Source organism: Anarhichas minor, unplaced genomic scaffold, assembly GCF_050575085.1.
Source record: "Anarhichas minor isolate MPS153535 unplaced genomic scaffold, ASM5057508v1 ptg000018l, whole genome shotgun sequence".
In the NCBI taxonomy this organism is placed as follows: Eukaryota; Metazoa; Chordata; class Actinopteri; order Perciformes; family Anarhichadidae; genus Anarhichas; species Anarhichas minor.
The window spans coordinates 10,603,961-10,617,824 of record NW_027466464.1 but is presented as its reverse complement, the minus strand read 5'-3'; the positions used below and the strand labels follow the sequence as shown (position 1 = coordinate 10,617,824).

The window sequence follows — 13,864 nt, the reverse complement described above, 5'->3', positions numbered from 1 at the left end:
GTGAGTTGGATCAGATAGCTGGGGAGGCAGCTGGACAAACCTTGTAAACCCAATTGTTAAGTGAGGGTGAACTGGGAATGTCAAGCTGAGTCCCCCGTCCGCAACATCTTAAACTCCCTCCTTTGGAATTTTCTTTTTGCACCTCAGTGGACACTAGGGACATGGAAGCAGAGTGGGCCATGTCCAAAACCTCTATTGTGGAAGTGTCTGCCAGATGATGTAGAAATCCAAAAGGGGGTGATTAGGATCAGTGGCCTGCCTGATCTTATCCAAAATGGTGCTTTGTTGTTGGACTAATGTGCTTATCATTGGTCACAACAAACACCATGTTCAAGTACAGGGCTATTCATGAGTGTACATTGTACCAGAATAACCAAGGCCAAAGATCGATGATCAACTTTGGTCGGATGATCATAACTTTGACCGAATGTCTTGGACACCTGGGTGAAGAGAATAGGTCCCTTTCTGCCATATCTTAAACTCCCTCTTTCGGATTTCTGTATTTGCATCTCGGGCGATATCCGACGAGTACAATCACCGGGTTTGAAACATCAAGCATTGGTGGTTCAGTGGTAGAATTCTCGCCTGCCACGCGGGAGGCCCGGGTTCGATTCCCGGCCAATGCAACATACCTTTTGTACTTAGAAAAAACCCCGCTGTAAAGATATTGCGAGATGGAGGATTTCAATTCTTACACGACCTACCATGGAAAAACTTTGAAATGGTGATTTGGAGTAATGGCCTGCTTAATCTGATAGAAGTATCACACTGCTCATCCTCCCAGATAAGTTTATTCTAGTAGATAGTGGCTGGTAGTTCTTCGAGGTCGGATTTCACCGCTCACGTAGCCAATGATGTAGACATCCGAAGGAGTGTGACAAGGAGAGGCGGCTCGCCTGATCTGATCCCATTTGGTGCTTTGTTGTTAGATTGATGTGCTTGCCATTGGTCACAACAAACACTATGTTCAAGTACAGGGCTATTCAGAAGTGTACTTTGTACCAGAATAACCAAGGCCAAAGATCGATGATCAACTTTGGTCGGATGATCATAACTTTGACCGAATGTCTTGGACACCTGGGTGAAGAGAATAGGTCCCTTTCTGCCATATCTTAAACTCCCTCTTTCGGATTTCTGTATTTGCATCTCGGGCGATATCCGACGAGTACAATCACCGGGTTTGAAACATCAAGCATTGGTGGTTCAGTGGTAGAATTCTCGCCTGCCATGCGGGAGGCCCGGGTTCGATTCCCAGCCAATGCAACATACCTTTTGTACTTAGAAAAAACCCCACTGTAAAGATTTTGCGAGATGGAGGATCTCAATTCTTACACGACCTACCATGGAAAAACTTTGAAATGGTGATTCGGAGTAATGGCCTGCTTAATCTGATAGAAGTATCACACTGCTCATCCTCCCAGATAAGTTTATTCTAGTAGATAGTGGCTGGTAGTTCTTCGAGGTCGGATTTCACCGCTCACGTAGCCAATGATGTAGACATCCGAAGGAGTGTGACAAGGAGAGGCGGCTCGCCTGATCTGATCCCATTTGGTGCTTTGTTGTTAGATTTATGTGCTTGCCATTGGTCACAACAAACACCATGTTCAAGTACAGGGCTATTCATAAGTGTACTTTGTACCAGAATAACCAAGGCCAAAGATCGGTGATCAACTTTGTGGTCAGATCATCAGAACTTTGGCCGAATGTCTTGGACACCTGGGTGAAGAGAATAGCAGAGCTGTCTACTGATAGTCACTACCTGGTAGTGAGTTGGATCAGATAGCTGGGGAGGCAGCTGGACAAACCTTGTAAACCCAATTGTTAAGTGAGGGTGAACTGGGAATGTCAAGCTGAGTCCCCCGTCCGCAACATCTTAAACTCCCTCCTTTGGAATTTTCTTTTTGCACCTCAGTGGACACTAGGGACAGGGAAGCAGAGTGGGCCATGTCCAAAACCTCTATTGTGGAAGTGTCTGCCAGATGATGTAGAAATCCAAAAGGGGGTGATTAGGATCAGTGGCCTGCCTGATCTTATCCAAAATGGTGCTTTGTTGTTGGACTAATGTGCTTATCATTGGTCACAACAAACACCATGTTCAAGTACAGGGCTATTCATGAGTGTACATTGTACCAGAATAACCAAGGCCAAAGATCGATGATCAACTTTGGTCGGATGATCATAACTTTGACCGAATGTCTTGGACACCTGGGTGAAGGGAATAGGTCCCTTTCTGCCATATCTTAAACTCCCTCTTTCGGATTTCTGTATTTGCATCTCGGGCGATATCCGACGAGTACAATCAACGAGTTTGAAACATCAAGCATTGGTGGTTCAGTGGTAGAATTCTCGCCTGCCACGCGGGAGGCCCGGGTTCGATTCCCGGCCAATGCAACATACCTTTTGTACTTAGAAAAAACCCCGCTGTAAAGATTTTGCGAGATGGAGGATTTCAATTCTTACACGACCTACCATGGAAAAACTTTGAAATGGTGATTTGGAGTAATGGCCTGCTTAATCTGATAGAAGTATCACACTGCTCATCCTCCCAGATAAGTTTATTCTAGTAGATAGTGGCTGGTAGTTCTTCGAGGTCGGATTTCACCGCTCACGTAGCCAATGATGTAGACATCCGAAGGAGTGTGACAAGGAGAGGCGACTCGCCTGATCTGATCCCATTTGGTGCTTTGTTGTTAGATTGATGTGCTTGCCATTGGTCACAACAAACACTATGTTCAAGTACAGGGCTATTCAGAAGTGTACTTTGTACCAGAATAACCAAGGCCAAAGATCGATGATCAACTTTGGTCGGATGATCATAACTTTGACCGAATGTCTTGGACACCTGGGTGAAGAGAATAGGTCCCTTTCTGCCATATCTTAAACTTCCTCTTTCGGATTTCTGTATTTGCATCTCGGGCGATATCCGACGAGTACAATCACCGGGTTTGAAACATCAAGCATTGGTGGTTCAGTGGTAGAATTCTCGCCTGCCACGCGGGAGGCCCGGGTTCGATTCCCGGCCAATGCAACATACCTTTTGTACTTAGAAAAAACCCCGCTGTAAAGATTTTGCGAGATGGAGGATTTCAATTCTTACACGACCTACCATGGAAAAACTTTGAAATGGTGATTTGGAGTAATGGCCTGCTTAATCTGATAGAAGTATCACACTGCTCATCCTCCCAGATAAGTTTATTCTAGTAGATAGTGGCTGGTAGTTCTTCGAGGTCGGATTTCACCGCTCACGTAGCCAATGATGTAGACATCCGAAGGAGTGTGACAAGGAGAGGCGGCTCGCCTGATCTGATCCCATTTGGTGCTTTGTTGTTAGATTGATGTGCTTGCCATTGGTCACAACAAACACCATGTTCAAGTACAGGGCTATTCATAAGTGTACTTTGTACCAGAATAACCAAGGCCAAAGATCGGTGATCAACTTTGTGGTCAGATCATCAGAACTTTGGCCGAATGTCTTGGACACCTGGGTGAAGAGAATAGCAGAGCTGTCTACTGATAGTCACTACCTGGTAGTGAGTTGGATCAGATAGCTGGGGAGGCAGCTGGACAAACCTTGTAAACCCAATTGTTAAGTGAGGGTGAACTGGGAATGTCAAGCTGAGTCCCCCGTCCGCAACATCTTAAACTCCCTCCTTTGGAATTTTCTTTTTGCACCTCAGTGGACACTAGGGACAGGGAAGCAGAGTGGGCCATGTCCAAAACCTCTATTGTGGAAGTGTCTGCCAGATGATGTAGAAATCCAAAAGGGGGTGATTAGGATCAGTGGCCTGCCTGATCTTATCCAAAATGGTGCTTTGTTGTTGGACTAATGTGCTTATCATTGGTCACAACAAACACCATGTTCAAGTACAGGGCTATTCATGAGTGTACATTGTACCAGAATAACCAAGGCCAAAGATCGATGATCAACTTTGGTCGGATGATCATAACTTTGACCGAATGTCTTGGACACCTGGGTGAAGGGAATAGGTCCCTTTCTGCCATATCTTAAACTCCCTCTTTCGGATTTCTGTATTTGCATCTCGGGCGATATCCGACGAGTACAATCAACGAGTTTGAAACATCAAGCATTGGTGGTTCAGTGGTAGAATTCTCGCCTGCCACGCGGGAGGCCCGGGTTCGATTCCCGGCCAATGCAACATACCTTTTGTACTTAGAAAAAACCCCGCTGTAAAGATTTTGCGAGATGGAGGATTTCAATTCTTACACGACCTACCATGGAAAAACTTTGAAATGGTGATTTGGAGTAATGGCCTGCTTAATCTGATAGAAGTATCACACTGCTCATCCTCCCAGATAAGTTTATTCTAGTAGATAGTGGCTGGTAGTTCTTCGAGGTCGGATTTCACCGCTCACGTAGCCAATGATGTAGACATCCGAAGGAGTGTGACAAGGAGAGGCGACTCGCCTGATCTGATCCCATTTGGTGCTTTGTTGTTAGATTGATGTGCTTGCCATTGGTCACAACAAACACTATGTTCAAGTACAGGGCTATTCAGAAGTGTACTTTGTACCAGAATAACCAAGGCCAAAGATCGATGATCAACTTTGGTCGGATGATCATAACTTTGACCGAATGTCTTGGACACCTGGGTGAAGAGAATAGGTCCCTTTCTGCCATATCTTAAACTTCCTCTTTCGGATTTCTGTATTTGCATCTCGGGCGATATCCGACGAGTACAATCACCGGGTTTGAAACATCAAGCATTGGTGGTTCAGTGGTAGAATTCTCGCCTGCCACGCGGGAGGCCCGGGTTCGATTCCCGGCCAATGCAACATACCTTTTGTACTTAGAAAAAACCCCGCTGTAAAGATTTTGCGAGATGGAGGATTTCAATTCTTACACGACCTACCATGGAAAAACTTTGAAATGGTGATTTGGAGTAATGGCCTGCTTAATCTGATAGAAGTATCACACTGCTCATCCTCCCAGATAAGTTTATTCTAGTAGATAGTGGCTGGTAGTTCTTCGAGGTCGGATTTCACCGCTCACGTAGCCAATGATGTAGACATCCGAAGGAGTGTGACAAGGAGAGGCGGCTCGCCTGATCTGATCCCATTTGGTGCTTTGTTGTTAGATTGATGTGCTTGCCATTGGTCACAACAAACACTATGTTCAAGTACAGGGCTATTCAGAAGTGTACTTTGTACCAGAATAACCAAGGCCAAAGATCGATGATCAACTTTGGTCGGATGATCATAACTTTGACCGAATGTCTTGGACACCTGGGTGAAGAGAATAGGTCCCTTTCTGCCATATCTTAAACTCCCTCTTTCGGATTTCTGTATTTGCATCTCGGGCGATATCCGACGAGTACAATCACCGGGTTTGAAACATCAAGCATTGGTGGTTCAGTGGTAGAATTCTCGCCTGCCACGCGGGAGGCCCGGGTTCGATTCCCGGCCAATGCAACATACCTTTTGTACTTAGAAAAAACCCCACTGTAAAGATTTTGCGAGATGGAGGATCTCAATTCTTACACGACCTACCATGGAAAAACTTTGAAATGGTGATTCGGAGTAATGGCCTGCTTAATCTGATAGAAGTATCACACTGCTCATCCTCCCAGATAAGTTTATTCTAGTAGATAGTGGCTGGTAGTTCTTCGAGGTCGGATTTCACCGCTCACGTAGCCAATGATGTAGACATCCGAAGGAGTGTGACAAGGAGAGGCGGCTCGCCTGATCTGATCCCATTTGGTGCTTTGTTGTTAGATTTATGTGCTTGCCATTGGTCACAACAAACACCATGTTCAAGTACAGGGCTATTCATAAGTGTACTTTGTACCAGAATAACCAAGGCCAAAGATCGGTGATCAACTTTGTGGTCAGATCATCAGAACTTTGGCCGAATGTCTTGGACACCTGGGTGAAGAGAATAGCAGAGCTGTCTACTGATAGTCACTACCTGGTAGTGAGTTGGATCAGATAGCTGGGGAGGCAGCTGGACAAACCTTGTAAACCCAATTGTTAAGTGAGGGTGAACTGGGAATGTCAAGCTGAGTCCCCCGTCCGCAACATCTTAAACTCCCTCCTTTGGAATTTTCTTTTTGCACCTCAGTGGACACTAGGGACAGGGAAGCAGAGTGGGCCATGTCCAAAACCTCTATTGTGGAAGTGTCTGCCAGATGATGTAGAAATCCAAAAGGGGGTGATTAGGATCAGTGGCCTGCCTGATCTTATCCAAAATGGTGCTTTGTTGTTGGACTAATGTGCTTATCATTGGTCACAACAAACACCATGTTCAAGTACAGGGCTATTCATGAGTGTACATTGTACCAGAATAACCAAGGCCAAAGATCGATGATCAACTTTGGTCGGATGATCATAACTTTGACCGAATGTCTTGGACACCTGGGTGAAGGGAATAGGTCCCTTTCTGCCATATCTTAAACTCCCTCTTTCGGATTTCTGTATTTGCATCTCGGGCGATATCCGACGAGTACAATCAACGAGTTTGAAACATCAAGCATTGGTGGTTCAGTGGTAGAATTCTCGCCTGCCACGCGGGAGGCCCGGGTTCGATTCCCGGCCAATGCAACATACCTTTTGTACTTAGAAAAAACCCCGCTGTAAAGATTTTGCGAGATGGAGGATTTCAATTCTTACACGACCTACCATGGAAAAACTTTGAAATGGTGATTTGGAGTAATGGCCTGCTTAATCTGATAGAAGTATCACACTGCTCATCCTCCCAGATAAGTTTATTCTAGTAGATAGTGGCTGGTAGTTCTTCGAGGTCGGATTTCACCGCTCACGTAGCCAATGATGTAGACATCCGAAGGAGTGTGACAAGGAGAGGCGACTCGCCTGATCTGATCCCATTTGGTGCTTTGTTGTTAGATTGATGTGCTTGCCATTGGTCACAACAAACACTATGTTCAAGTACAGGGCTATTCAGAAGTGTACTTTGTACCAGAATAACCAAGGCCAAAGATCGATGATCAACTTTGGTCGGATGATCATAACTTTGACCGAATGTCTTGGACACCTGGGTGAAGAGAATAGGTCCCTTTCTGCCATATCTTAAACTTCCTCTTTCGGATTTCTGTATTTGCATCTCGGGCGATATCCGACGAGTACAATCACCGGGTTTGAAACATCAAGCATTGGTGGTTCAGTGGTAGAATTCTCGCCTGCCACGCGGGAGGCCCGGGTTCGATTCCCGGCCAATGCAACATACCTTTTGTACTTAGAAAAAACCCCGCTGTAAAGATTTTGCGAGATGGAGGATTTCAATTCTTACACGACCTACCATGGAAAAACTTTGAAATGGTGATTTGGAGTAATGGCCTGCTTAATCTGATAGAAGTATCACACTGCTCATCCTCCCAGATAAGTTTATTCTAGTAGATAGTGGCTGGTAGTTCTTCGAGGTCGGATTTCACCGCTCACGTAGCCAATGATGTAGACATCCGAAGGAGTGTGACAAGGAGAGGCGGCTCGCCTGATCTGATCCCATTTGGTGCTTTGTTGTTAGATTGATGTGCTTGCCATTGGTCACAACAAACACCATGTTCAAGTACAGGGCTATTCATAAGTGTACTTTGTACCAGAATAACCAAGGCCAAAGATCGGTGATCAACTTTGTGGTCAGATCATCAGAACTTTGGCCGAATGTCTTGGACACCTGGGTGAAGAGAATAGCAGAGCTGTCTACTGATAGTCACTACCTGGTAGTGAGTTGGATCAGATAGCTGGGGAGGCAGCTGGACAAACCTTGTAAACCCAATTGTTAAGTGAGGGTGAACTGGGAATGTCAAGCTGAGTCCCCCGTCCGCAACATCTTAAACTCCCTCCTTTGGAATTTTCTTTTTGCACCTCAGTGGACACTAGGGACATGGAAGCAGAGTGGGCCATGTCCAAAACCTCTATTGTGGAAGTGTCTGCCAGATGATGTAGAAATCCAAAAGGGGGTGATTAGGATCAGTGGCCTGCCTGATCTTATCCAAAATGGTGCTCTGTTGTTGGACTAATGTGCTTATCATTGGTCACAACAAACACCATGTTCAAGTACAGGGCTATTCATGAGTGTACATTGTACCAGAATAACCAAGGCCAAAGATCGATGATCAACTTTGGTCGGATGATCATAACATTGATCGAATGTCTTGGACACCTGGGTGAAGAGAATAGGTCCCTTTCTGCCATATCTTAAACTCCCTCTTTCGGATTTCTGTATTTGCATCTCGGGCGATATCCGACGAGTACAATCACCGGGTTTAAAACATCAAGCATTGGTGGTTCAGTGGTAGAATTCTCGCCTGCCACGCGGGAGGCCCGGGTTCGATTCCCGGCCAATGCAACATACCTTTTGTACTTAGAAAAAACCCCGGTGTAAAGATTTTGCGAGATGGAGGATCTCAATTCTTACACGACCTACCATGGAAAAACTTTGAAATGGTGATTCGGAGTAATGGCCTGCTTAATCTGATAGAAGTATCACACTGCTCATCCTCCCAGATAAGTTTATTCTAGTAGATAGTGGCTGGTAGTTCTTTGAGGTCGGATTTCACCGCTCACGTAGCCAATGATGTAGACATCCGAAGGAGTGTGACAAGGAGAGGCGGCTCGCCTGATCTGATCCCATTTGGTGCTTTGTTGTTAGATTGATGTGCTTGCCATTGGTCACAACAAACACCATGTTCAAGTACAGGGCTATTCATAAGTGTACTTTGTACCAGAATGTTCGATCCCAAAGATCGATGATCAACTTTGGTCGGATGATCATAACTTTGACCGAATGTCTTGGACACCTGGGTGAAGAGAATAGGTCCCTTTCTGCCATATCTTAAACTCCCTCTTTCGGATTTCTGTATTTGCATCTCGGGCGATATCCGACGCGTACAATCACTGTGTTTTATCACCTTTTTTACATTGCCTTGCATATTCACAATCAGCAAGGCCAATATAGCAAATACTGTTAACAGGTATTTGCAGTCAGATAGTCTTTCACAGCCCATTTAATGTGCAAATTGGGGATGAAAGATTTGTTTGTTGTTGGCTGTCTTTTTAAATGAATCCTAACTATTTCTTGTCTATATTTAACAGTAAGCAAATGTGGAGCCTCGTTGGCGCAGTAGGCAGCGCGTCAGTCTCATAATCTGAAGGTCGTGAGTTCGAGCCTCACACGGGGCAGATATTTTGATGAATCTTAAGTTATCTGCTGTCAGATATGGTTTTACCCTACTGTTTGGTAGGTTGTTAATTCAAAAAATGTAAATTCAGAAATATTTACATGCTGAAATAAATGCTGAAATTAATAAATAAATAAATCTATACCCAGATAGCAAAATTCATCCGGCCCATTGTTGGGCCACATGATTGCGTTTCTTCTGGCCCAGTATACACCCGGTCCTCGGCCCGAAACTGGCCAATATACAGCATGACTGTCAGATGAAACGTAAGTGGGCCTGACCTGGCCCGATACGTTTAAACATATTGTAAAATGCTGTGGCCCAGTTCTGGCCCACATACTATAACATTCTAACTTTTTATAATTAACCCCAGTTTTGGCCCAGCTCTGGCCCACATACTGATATCAGATTACGAATGTGCTGCTGGCCCAGACCTGGCCTATGTACTGCATTATGGGTTGTCTTGTTGCCACGGGGCAATGGTTTTAGTGCTTCTTTGACTTGACTTATCAGCCTGGCAATTTGTCCATGTCAATGAAAACAACGTCTGGCCTTCAATCGTCGACGTGAACTGTGTTTTGGGCCTCGTTGGCGCAGTAGGCAGCACGTCAGTCTCATAATCTGAAGGCCGTGAGTTCGACCCTCACACGGGGCAATGGTTTAAGTGCTTCTTTGACTTGAATTATCAGCCTGGCATTTTGTCCATGTCAATGAAAACAACGTCTGGCCTTCAATCGTCGACGTGAACTGCATTTTGGGCCTCGTTGGCGCAGTAGGCAGCGCGTCAGTCTCATAATCTGAAGGCCGTGAGTTCGACCCTCACACGGGGCAGTGGTTTTAGTGCTTCTTTGACTTGACTTATCAGCCTGGCATTTTGTCCATGTCAATGAAAACAACGTCTGGCCTTCAATCGTCGACGTGAACTGCGTTTTGGGCCTCGTTGGCGCAGTAGGCAGCGCGTCAGTCTCATAATCTGAAGGCCGTGAGTTCGACCCTCACACGGGGCAGTGGTTTTAGTACTTCTTTGACTTGAATTATCAGCCTTGCATTTTGTCCATGTCAATGAAAACAACGTCTGGCCTTCAATCGTCGACGTGAACTGCGTTTTGGGCCTCGTTGGCACAGTAGGCAGCGCGTCAGTCTCATAATCTGAAGGCCGTGAGTTCGACCCTCACACGGGGCAGTGGTTTTAGTGCTTCTTTGACTTGACTAATCAGCCTTGCATTTTGTCCATGTCAATGAAAACAACGTCTGGCCTTCAATCGTCGACGTGAACTGCGTTTTGGGCCTCGTTGGCGCAGTAGGCAGCGCGTCAGTCTCATAATCTGAAGGCCGTGAGTTCGACCCTCACACGGGGCAGTGGTTTTAGTGCTTCTTTGACTGGACTTATCAGCCTGGCATTTTGTCCATGTCAATGAAAACAACATCTGGCCTTCAATCGTCGACGTGAACTGCGTTTTGGGCCTCGTTGGCGCAGTAGGCAGCGCGTCAGTCTCATAATCTGAAGGCCGTGAGTTCGACCCTCACACGGGGCAGTGGTTTTAGTGCTTCTTTGACTTGAATTATCAGCCTGGCATTTTGTCCATGTCAATGAAAACAACATCTGGCCTTCAATCGTCGACGTGAACTGCGTTTTGGGCCTCGTTGGCGCAGTAGGCAGCGCGTCAGTCTCATAATCTGAAGGCCGTGAGTTCGACCCTCACACGGGGCAGTGGTTTTAGTGCTTCTTTGACTTGAATTATCAGCCTGGCATTTTGTCCATGTCAATGAAAACAACATCTGGCCTTCAATCGTCGACGTGAACTGCGTTTTGGGCGTCGTTGGCGCAGTAGGCAGCGCGTCAGTCTCATAATCTGAAGGCCGTGAGTTCGACCCTCACACGGGGCAATGGTTTTAGTGCTTCTTTGACTTGATTTATCAGCCTGGAATTTTGTCCATGTCAATGAAAACAACGTCTGGCCTTCAATCGTCGACGTGAACTGCGTTTTGGGCCTCGGTGCAGTAGGCAGCGCGTCAGTCTCATAACCTGAAGGCCGTGAGTTCGACCCTCACACGCGGCAGTGGTTTTAGTGCTTCTTTGACTTGAATTATCAGCCTGGCATTTTGTCCATGTCAATGAAAACAACGTCTGGCCTTCAATCGTCGACGTGAACTGCGTTTTGGGCCTCGTTGGCGCAGTAGGCAGCGCGTCAGTCTCATAATCTGAAGGCCGTGAGTTCGACCCTCACACGGGGCAGTGGTTTTAGTGCTTCTTTGACTTGAATTATCAGCCTGGCATTTTGTCCATGTCAATGAAAACAACATCTGGCCTTCAATCGTCGACGTGAACTGCGTTTTGGGCCTCGTTGGCGCAGTAGGCAGCGCGTCAGTCTCATAATCTGAAGGCCGTGAGTTCGACCCTCACACGGGGCAGTGGTTTTAGTGCTTCTTTGACTTGACTTATCAGCCTTGCATTTTGTCCATGTCAATGAAAACAACATCTGGCCTTCAATCGTCGACGTGAACTGGGTTTTGGGCCTCGTTGGCGCAGTAGGCAGCGCGTCAGTCTCATAATCTGAAGGCCGTGAGTTCGACCCTCACACGGGGCAGTGGTTTTAGTGCTTCTTTGACTTGACTTATCAGCCTGGCATTTTGTCCATGTCAATGAAAACAACGTCTGGCCTTCAATCGTCGACGTGAACTGCGTTTTGGGCCTCGTTGGGGCAGTAGGCAGCGCGTCAGTCTCATAATCTGAAGGCCGTGAGTTCGACCCTCACACGGGGCAGTGGTTTAATTGCTTCTTTGACTTGAATTATCAGCCTGGCATTTTGTCCATGTCAATGAAAACAACGTCTGGCCTTCAATCGTCGACGTGAACTGCATTTTGGGCCTCGTTGGCGCAGTAGGCAGCGCGTCAGTCTCATAATCTGAAGGCCGTGAGTTCGACCCTCACACGGGGCAGTGGTTTTAGTGCTTCTTTGACTTGACTTATCAGCCTGGCATTTTGTCCATGTCAATGAAAACAACGTCTGGCCTTCAATCGTCGACGTGAACTGCATTTTGGGCCTCGTTGGCGCAGTAGGCAGCGCGTCAGTCTCATAATCTGAAGGCCGTGAGTTCGACCCTCACACGGGGCAGTGGTTTTAGTGCTTCTTTGACTTGACTTATCAGCCTGGCATTTTGTCCATGTCAATGAAAACAACGTCTGGCCTTCAATCGTCGACGTGAACTGCGTTTTGGGCCTCGTTGGCGCAGTAGGCAGCGCGTCAGTCTCATAATCTGAAGGCCGTGAGTTCGACCCTCACACGGGGCAGTGGTTTTAGTGCTTCTTTGACTTGACTTATCAGCCTGGCATTTTGTCCATGTCAATGAAAACAACGTCTGGCCTTCAATCGTCGACGTGAACTGCGTTTTGGGCCTCGTTGGCGCAGTAGGCAGCGCGTCAGTCTCATAATCTGAAGGCCGTGAGTTCGACCCTCACACGGGGCAGTGGTTTTAGTGCTTCTTTGACTTGACTTATCAGCCTGGCATTTTGTCCATGTCAATGAAAACAACGTCTGGCCTTCAATCGTCGACGTGAACTGCGTTTTGGGCCTCGTTGGCGCAGTAGGCAGCGCGTCAGTCTCATAATCTGAAGGCCGTGAGTTCGACCCTCACACGGGCAGTGGTTTTAGTGCTTCTTTGACTTGAATTATCAGCCTGGCATTTTGTCCATGTCAATGAAAACAACATCTGGCCTTCAATCGTCGACGTGAACTGCGTTTTGGGCCTCGTTGGTGCAGTAGGCAGCGCGTCAGTCTCATAATCTGAAGGCCGTGAGTTCGACCCTCACACGGGGCAGTGGTTTTAGTGCTTCTTTGACTTGACTTATCAGCCTTGCATTTTGTCCATGTCAATGAAAACAACATCTGGCCTTCAATCGTCGACGTGAACTGCGTTTTGGGCCTCGTTGGCGCAGTAGGCAGCGCGTCAGTCTCATAATCTGAAGGCCGTGAGTTCGACCCTCACACGGGGCAGTGGTTTTAGTGCTTCTTTGACTTGACTAATCAGCCTTGCATTTTGTCCATGTCAATGAAAACAACGTCTGGCCTTCAATCGTCGACGTGAACTGCGTTTTGGGCCTCGTTGGCGCAGTAGGCAGCGCGTCAGTCTCATAATCTGAAGGCCGTGAGTTCGACCCTCACACGGGGCAGTGGTTTTAGTGCTTCTTTGACTTGACTTATCAGCCTGGCATTTTGTCCATGTCAATGAAAACAACATCTGGCCTTCAATCGTCGACGTGAACTGCGTTTTGGGCCTCGTTGGCGCAGTAGGCAGCGCGTCAGTCTCATAATCTGAAGGCCGTGAGTTCGACCCTCACACGGGGCAGTGGTTTTAGTGCTTCTTTGACTTGAATTATCAGCCTGGCATTTTGTCCATGTCAATGAAAACAACATCTGGCCTTCAATCGTCGACGTGAACTGCGTTTTGGGCCTCGTTGGCGCAGTAGGCAGCGCGTCAGTCTCATAATCTGAAGGCCGTGAGTTCGACCCTCACACGGGGCAGTGGTTTTAGTGCTTCTTTGACTTGAATTATCAGCCTGGCATTTTGTCCATGTCAATGAAAACAACATCTGGCCTTCAATCGTCGACGTGAACTGCATTATGGGCCTCGTTGGCGCAGTAGGCAGCGCGTCAGTCTCATAATCTGAAGGCCGTGAGTTCGACCCTCACACGGGGCAATGGTTTTAG

The 13,864-nt window shown here is 46.8% G+C and overlaps 34 non-coding genes across 34 annotated transcripts; all 34 read left to right on the top strand.

Annotated features, from left to right (window-relative positions):
* The first annotated feature begins 555 nt into the window (after positions 1-555).
* trnag-gcc (transfer RNA glycine (anticodon GCC)) lies at positions 556-626 on the top strand. The gene has a single exon. It is a non-coding gene; the product is annotated as a tRNA-Gly (tRNA).
* Positions 627-1,192: 566 nt separating this feature from the next.
* trnag-gcc (transfer RNA glycine (anticodon GCC)) lies at positions 1,193-1,263 on the top strand. Its single transcript has one exon. It is a non-coding gene; the product is annotated as a tRNA-Gly (tRNA).
* Positions 1,264-2,320: 1,057 nt separating this feature from the next.
* trnag-gcc (transfer RNA glycine (anticodon GCC)) lies at positions 2,321-2,391 on the top strand. Its single transcript has one exon. It is a non-coding gene; the product is annotated as a tRNA-Gly (tRNA).
* A 566-nt stretch (positions 2,392-2,957) lies between these two features.
* On the top strand, positions 2,958-3,028 carry trnag-gcc (transfer RNA glycine (anticodon GCC)). The gene has a single exon. It is a non-coding gene; the product is annotated as a tRNA-Gly (tRNA).
* Positions 3,029-4,085: 1,057 nt separating this feature from the next.
* Positions 4,086-4,156, top strand: trnag-gcc (transfer RNA glycine (anticodon GCC)). The gene has a single exon. It is a non-coding gene; the product is annotated as a tRNA-Gly (tRNA).
* Positions 4,157-4,722: 566 nt separating this feature from the next.
* Positions 4,723-4,793, top strand: trnag-gcc (transfer RNA glycine (anticodon GCC)). The gene has a single exon. It is a non-coding gene; the product is annotated as a tRNA-Gly (tRNA).
* A 566-nt stretch (positions 4,794-5,359) lies between these two features.
* On the top strand, positions 5,360-5,430 carry trnag-gcc (transfer RNA glycine (anticodon GCC)). Its single transcript has one exon. It is a non-coding gene; the product is annotated as a tRNA-Gly (tRNA).
* Positions 5,431-6,487: 1,057 nt separating this feature from the next.
* Positions 6,488-6,558, top strand: trnag-gcc (transfer RNA glycine (anticodon GCC)). Its single transcript has one exon. It is a non-coding gene; the product is annotated as a tRNA-Gly (tRNA).
* Positions 6,559-7,124: 566 nt separating this feature from the next.
* trnag-gcc (transfer RNA glycine (anticodon GCC)) lies at positions 7,125-7,195 on the top strand. Its single transcript has one exon. It is a non-coding gene; the product is annotated as a tRNA-Gly (tRNA).
* Positions 7,196-8,252: 1,057 nt separating this feature from the next.
* trnag-gcc (transfer RNA glycine (anticodon GCC)) lies at positions 8,253-8,323 on the top strand. The gene has a single exon. It is a non-coding gene; the product is annotated as a tRNA-Gly (tRNA).
* A 760-nt stretch (positions 8,324-9,083) lies between these two features.
* Positions 9,084-9,156, top strand: trnam-cau (transfer RNA methionine (anticodon CAU)). Its single transcript has one exon. It is a non-coding gene; the product is annotated as a tRNA-Met (tRNA).
* Positions 9,157-9,737: 581 nt separating this feature from the next.
* On the top strand, positions 9,738-9,810 carry trnam-cau (transfer RNA methionine (anticodon CAU)). The gene has a single exon. It is a non-coding gene; the product is annotated as a tRNA-Met (tRNA).
* A 103-nt stretch (positions 9,811-9,913) lies between these two features.
* On the top strand, positions 9,914-9,986 carry trnam-cau (transfer RNA methionine (anticodon CAU)). Its single transcript has one exon. It is a non-coding gene; the product is annotated as a tRNA-Met (tRNA).
* A 103-nt stretch (positions 9,987-10,089) lies between these two features.
* trnam-cau (transfer RNA methionine (anticodon CAU)) lies at positions 10,090-10,162 on the top strand. Its single transcript has one exon. It is a non-coding gene; the product is annotated as a tRNA-Met (tRNA).
* Positions 10,163-10,265: 103 nt separating this feature from the next.
* On the top strand, positions 10,266-10,338 carry trnam-cau (transfer RNA methionine (anticodon CAU)). The gene has a single exon. It is a non-coding gene; the product is annotated as a tRNA-Met (tRNA).
* Positions 10,339-10,441: 103 nt separating this feature from the next.
* trnam-cau (transfer RNA methionine (anticodon CAU)) lies at positions 10,442-10,514 on the top strand. The gene has a single exon. It is a non-coding gene; the product is annotated as a tRNA-Met (tRNA).
* Positions 10,515-10,617: 103 nt separating this feature from the next.
* On the top strand, positions 10,618-10,690 carry trnam-cau (transfer RNA methionine (anticodon CAU)). Its single transcript has one exon. It is a non-coding gene; the product is annotated as a tRNA-Met (tRNA).
* Positions 10,691-10,793: 103 nt separating this feature from the next.
* Positions 10,794-10,866, top strand: trnam-cau (transfer RNA methionine (anticodon CAU)). The gene has a single exon. It is a non-coding gene; the product is annotated as a tRNA-Met (tRNA).
* Positions 10,867-10,969: 103 nt separating this feature from the next.
* On the top strand, positions 10,970-11,042 carry trnam-cau (transfer RNA methionine (anticodon CAU)). The gene has a single exon. It is a non-coding gene; the product is annotated as a tRNA-Met (tRNA).
* A 276-nt stretch (positions 11,043-11,318) lies between these two features.
* trnam-cau (transfer RNA methionine (anticodon CAU)) lies at positions 11,319-11,391 on the top strand. Its single transcript has one exon. It is a non-coding gene; the product is annotated as a tRNA-Met (tRNA).
* A 103-nt stretch (positions 11,392-11,494) lies between these two features.
* Positions 11,495-11,567, top strand: trnam-cau (transfer RNA methionine (anticodon CAU)). The gene has a single exon. It is a non-coding gene; the product is annotated as a tRNA-Met (tRNA).
* A 103-nt stretch (positions 11,568-11,670) lies between these two features.
* Positions 11,671-11,743, top strand: trnam-cau (transfer RNA methionine (anticodon CAU)). Its single transcript has one exon. It is a non-coding gene; the product is annotated as a tRNA-Met (tRNA).
* Positions 11,744-11,846: 103 nt separating this feature from the next.
* On the top strand, positions 11,847-11,919 carry trnam-cau (transfer RNA methionine (anticodon CAU)). The gene has a single exon. It is a non-coding gene; the product is annotated as a tRNA-Met (tRNA).
* Positions 11,920-12,022: 103 nt separating this feature from the next.
* trnam-cau (transfer RNA methionine (anticodon CAU)) lies at positions 12,023-12,095 on the top strand. Its single transcript has one exon. It is a non-coding gene; the product is annotated as a tRNA-Met (tRNA).
* Positions 12,096-12,198: 103 nt separating this feature from the next.
* On the top strand, positions 12,199-12,271 carry trnam-cau (transfer RNA methionine (anticodon CAU)). Its single transcript has one exon. It is a non-coding gene; the product is annotated as a tRNA-Met (tRNA).
* Positions 12,272-12,374: 103 nt separating this feature from the next.
* trnam-cau (transfer RNA methionine (anticodon CAU)) lies at positions 12,375-12,447 on the top strand. Its single transcript has one exon. It is a non-coding gene; the product is annotated as a tRNA-Met (tRNA).
* Positions 12,448-12,550: 103 nt separating this feature from the next.
* Positions 12,551-12,623, top strand: trnam-cau (transfer RNA methionine (anticodon CAU)). Its single transcript has one exon. It is a non-coding gene; the product is annotated as a tRNA-Met (tRNA).
* A 103-nt stretch (positions 12,624-12,726) lies between these two features.
* On the top strand, positions 12,727-12,801 carry trnam-cau (transfer RNA methionine (anticodon CAU)). The gene has a single exon. It is a non-coding gene; the product is annotated as a tRNA-Met (tRNA).
* Positions 12,802-12,901: 100 nt separating this feature from the next.
* trnam-cau (transfer RNA methionine (anticodon CAU)) lies at positions 12,902-12,974 on the top strand. The gene has a single exon. It is a non-coding gene; the product is annotated as a tRNA-Met (tRNA).
* Positions 12,975-13,077: 103 nt separating this feature from the next.
* Positions 13,078-13,150, top strand: trnam-cau (transfer RNA methionine (anticodon CAU)). Its single transcript has one exon. It is a non-coding gene; the product is annotated as a tRNA-Met (tRNA).
* Positions 13,151-13,253: 103 nt separating this feature from the next.
* trnam-cau (transfer RNA methionine (anticodon CAU)) lies at positions 13,254-13,326 on the top strand. The gene has a single exon. It is a non-coding gene; the product is annotated as a tRNA-Met (tRNA).
* A 103-nt stretch (positions 13,327-13,429) lies between these two features.
* Positions 13,430-13,502, top strand: trnam-cau (transfer RNA methionine (anticodon CAU)). Its single transcript has one exon. It is a non-coding gene; the product is annotated as a tRNA-Met (tRNA).
* A 103-nt stretch (positions 13,503-13,605) lies between these two features.
* On the top strand, positions 13,606-13,678 carry trnam-cau (transfer RNA methionine (anticodon CAU)). Its single transcript has one exon. It is a non-coding gene; the product is annotated as a tRNA-Met (tRNA).
* Positions 13,679-13,781: 103 nt separating this feature from the next.
* trnam-cau (transfer RNA methionine (anticodon CAU)) lies at positions 13,782-13,854 on the top strand. Its single transcript has one exon. It is a non-coding gene; the product is annotated as a tRNA-Met (tRNA).
* Positions 13,855-13,864: the final 10 nt, after the last annotated feature.